Below are 4,123 nucleotides of genomic sequence, written 5' to 3'. Positions count from 1 at the left end.
CTTGTTATGCATCAGAGAGTTGGACAATGACCAGGGAGGATAGAAGAAGAATTGATGCCTTCGAGCTGTGGTGCTGGAGAAGAGTACTGAGAATACCATGGACTGCTAGGAAAACAAACAGATTTGTCCTGGAAAGGGTTAAAGCAGTTGGCTCCTTGGAGGCAAGGATTTTGAGGCTCCGTCTAACATACTTTGGACATGTTGTGAGGAGGAACTGGTCCTTGGAGAAGGACATCGTGCTTGGGAGGGTGGAGGGACAGCACAGGAGGGGATGGCCCTCTGTGAGGTGGGTTGATTCAGTGACTGGGGTAATCAGGATGGGAGTGTCAGAGACAGTGCGATTGGCACAGGACAGAGCAGAGTTTTAGGCTGTTTTACATAGGCTCGCTATGAGTCACAAGTGACTCAACAGCACATAACAACAACAACACACCAGAATTAACTGAAGAACATAATTTACTATTATTTTCTAAATATAAAATCTCCATCTAACTGTTGTTGTTGTTGTTATGTGCCATCGAGTCGTTTCCGACTCATAGCGACCCTATGCACAACAGCTCTAAACCCTGCCCTATCCTGTGCCAACCGCACCGCCTCCGACACACCCATCCCGATTACCCCAGTCACCGAATCAATCCATCTCATAGAGGGTCTTCCCCTCCATCTAACTATCACTGATTAAAATATCTTCATTTTTCATTTTCATTGCTGTTTAATTAGAGTCAGCACACAACTGACCCTCCAGTGCTTTTTCTCAGGCTCTACATTGCACAGGAGGAGACTGTGTATCTTTGGAGGAAAACTCATCAACACCTATGATATGCAGATGACACAATCTTGCTTGCTGAAACTGGAGAAGACCTGAAGCACTGGCTGCAAAAAGTGAAGGACTACAGTCTTCAATATGGATTGAAGCACAACATCAAGGAGACAAAGATTCTCACCTCTGGGCCAATTGGTAGCACCAAGATAGATGGAGAAGAAATTGAGGTTGTCAGCAATTACAGCTTGCTCTGCTCCATAATCATCACTCTTAACACCAGCAGTCAGAAATCAAAAGATTAATTGCATTGGGAAAATCTGCTGTCAAAGACCTCCCCATAATGGTGAAAAGCAACAATGTCAGTCTAGAGACAAAGAAGACAAAGGTGCACCTAATCCAGACCATGATCTTTGCAATTACTTGTTATGCTTCAGAGTTGGACAATGACTAAGGATGACAGAAAAATTAATGTCTTTTAGTTGTGATGCTGGAGAAGAGTCTTGAACATACCATGAACTGCCAAGGAAACAAATAGGTTTGACTTTGAGAGGGTGAAACCAAGTCTCTCCTTGGAAGCTAGGATTTTGAATTTCTGTATCACATACTTTGGGTATGTATCACATACAATGGCCAGAAGAGACTGGTCATTGGAGAAGGACATCTTGCTCAGAAGGATAGAGAGACAGAGAAGGAGAGGAAGACCTTGGATGAGATGAATTGTTACAGTAACTGGGGCAATGGGGTTAAAATTAGTGTGTTAGGATTAGTGAGACTAGCTCAGGACATTGTAGGGTTCAGAGCTGCTGTACATAGGGTCGCTATAGGTCACAGGCGACTCAACAGCACCTATCAACAACAACAACATCCCAAAGAGTTACTAGTTTATTCAAATAGCCAGAGATCCATGTCTTTGGGGTCAACATAGGAACTCTGTACAGACTTTGTCAATGTTGTTGTTGTTATGTGTCATTGAGTCTCCTGCGACTCATAACAACCCTATGTACAACAGCCCTAAACGCTGCTCTATCCTTTGTCAATCTTACTGTCTCTGACATACCTATCCCCATTACCCCAGTCACTGAATCAATTCATCGAGGGTCTTCATCTCCTGTGCTGTCCCTCTACCCTCACAACCATGATGTCCCTCTGCAAGAACTGATCCCTTCTAGCAACATGTCCAAAGTCTATCAGACAAAGCTTCAGAATCCTTGCCTCTAGGAGCAGCCTGGCTTCACCCTGTCCAGGATGAACTTGTTTGTTCTCCTAGCAGTCATTGAATATTTGTATATGCAATACTCTTCAACAGAACCACAGCTCAAAGGAATCAACTCTCCTTCTGTCATCTCTAGTCATTGTCTAGCTCTCTGATGCATAGCACGTAATGGCAAAGACCATGGCTTGTATTAGGCACATCTTAGACTCCAGACTGACATCATTACTCTTTAGTACTTTGGAGTGGTCTTTGACAGTAAACTTTCTCAATGCAATTCATCTTTTAATTTCTTCTCAGAGTCAGCCACAGTTTGTTGTGATCCACACAATCAGATGCCTTTGCAAAGTCAATGAAAGACAGATAGACATTCCTATAGTACCTCTGCTTCCAGCCAATATTCCAAACCTGCAGTTAGGTATGGAAATTTAAAAAGTGAATAATCTTTTATCTCTCATATATAATTTTACTTATATTGAGATTAAATTAAACTCATATATTTTGACTCAATGAATAAAATTAACTTTATGTCTGCACATACTATTTAACTTCTTATAGAAATACATGTTTAAATATATTTCTGGAATGAATGGAGATGCCGTTCTAACATTTAAGTATGTTTGGTTATGAATGAGATACTTAATGTCAATTTCAAATAAAGGTTTATTATTAATATAACTTTACTAAAATATATCATTAAAGGGAGGGTATACTTCGAAGCTTATTTAAGTTCTGAATTGCTAGGGTCAGAAGTACAAGTGTATACATTGTCATGATAAAATAAATGTTTTTCATTTTTAAGTAAATTTTTAGAAATATGAAAATTAGTAGCAGTTTGCAAATTCAAATGATATATTACCAATATAATTATACATCATTAAAGGGCTAGGAATAATTATAAAATTGCAGACTGCTTCATAGTGTATGATACTATGCTGAAATATGCTAAGTGTTTCTTATTTCTTCCCTTTTATTTCTCAATACATTTAGGTTTACCTGCCAATAGTATACCACCTGAGAGCTTATTATAGTGCCAAAATTGATTTTCATTTAATCTGTATCTCCACTTCTCACCTTAGCCAATATATCTCCAGGAGATACCACTCAGTGAGAACATTAATTCATTGAATTTGATTAGATGGCACGTAATGAACTCAAACTGACATTTGACTACCTCAGGACATGTTAATTACACATTACACATCTATAAATAAATACAATTAAAAATAAATCAACATGGTCTCACAAGTTAGTGGAAATCAGGTCAAAACTATTGATAATACTAAGAAAAGGGATTAAAATATCCAGGTGTACATTGCTAGGGATATGATCTGAATATGGTAGTCATTTTACACTCCTTATCCCCTTCTGTGTGGGGCTGGAATCAAGTTTGGGAAGGTGAGTGGAACAAGTAGATTCTACAAAGGTGTGTTTTCTGGTTTTACGTGAAGCATGGATGTGGAATGTTTGCCAACAATTGGGTGTGAGCTGATTGGATTTGGACTAATTTTAAAAGGCATTTGGGTCCTCTGGCCTGGTTTTAATTGTTTTTCGTCAAACATTCTTCTAGGTTGTATAGCACTGGTCTGTCCTTTCACTGTATAGAGGTAACTCATGATTGCTGTGACACAAAACACTGTGACACTGATGTGTCAAATGCAATACTCTTCTTCCATAGTGGACAGTGTTTGGTGGAGCTCCCAGATTAAAACAGGTTTGAAAACAGGAGTGACAGCCACTTCTCAAATAGCTTGCCTCTGGAAACACTATGAACTTGGAGAAATGATGAAAGTTATACAAGTGTCCAGGTCTTTCATTCAGAGGGTCACTATGGGTTGTTCAGGTCTCAACAGCACTTAACAAGAACAACAACAACAACCACTTTCCCTTCTGTTACTAGAGTCATTTTGAAAATGCAACTGGCTGTTTTACTTGCTCATAAATAATTTTTATAACCTAGAAATAAGTTTAAACAATAACATCTGTTGAAGTGAAACATATAAATAAAGAGGAAAATCATTTACTATATATTTACCTGTCTGCATTGCAACACACATCTTCCCGTACACATAGTTCAGAGTAAAAACACATATAGATACAATCAAAATATAAAATGAATTCAGCAATGTGCAAAGGAGGGTTATACATAC

Source organism: Elephantulus edwardii, unplaced genomic scaffold (genome assembly GCF_000299155.1).
Source record: "Elephantulus edwardii isolate Elephantulus edwardi_28Jun2011 unplaced genomic scaffold, EleEdw1.0 scaffold00119, whole genome shotgun sequence".
Lineage (NCBI taxonomy): Eukaryota > Metazoa > Chordata > Mammalia > Macroscelidea > Macroscelididae > Elephantulus > Elephantulus edwardii.
The sequence above is the reverse complement of the archived record's forward strand: the minus strand, read 5'-3'. Positions refer to the sequence as shown.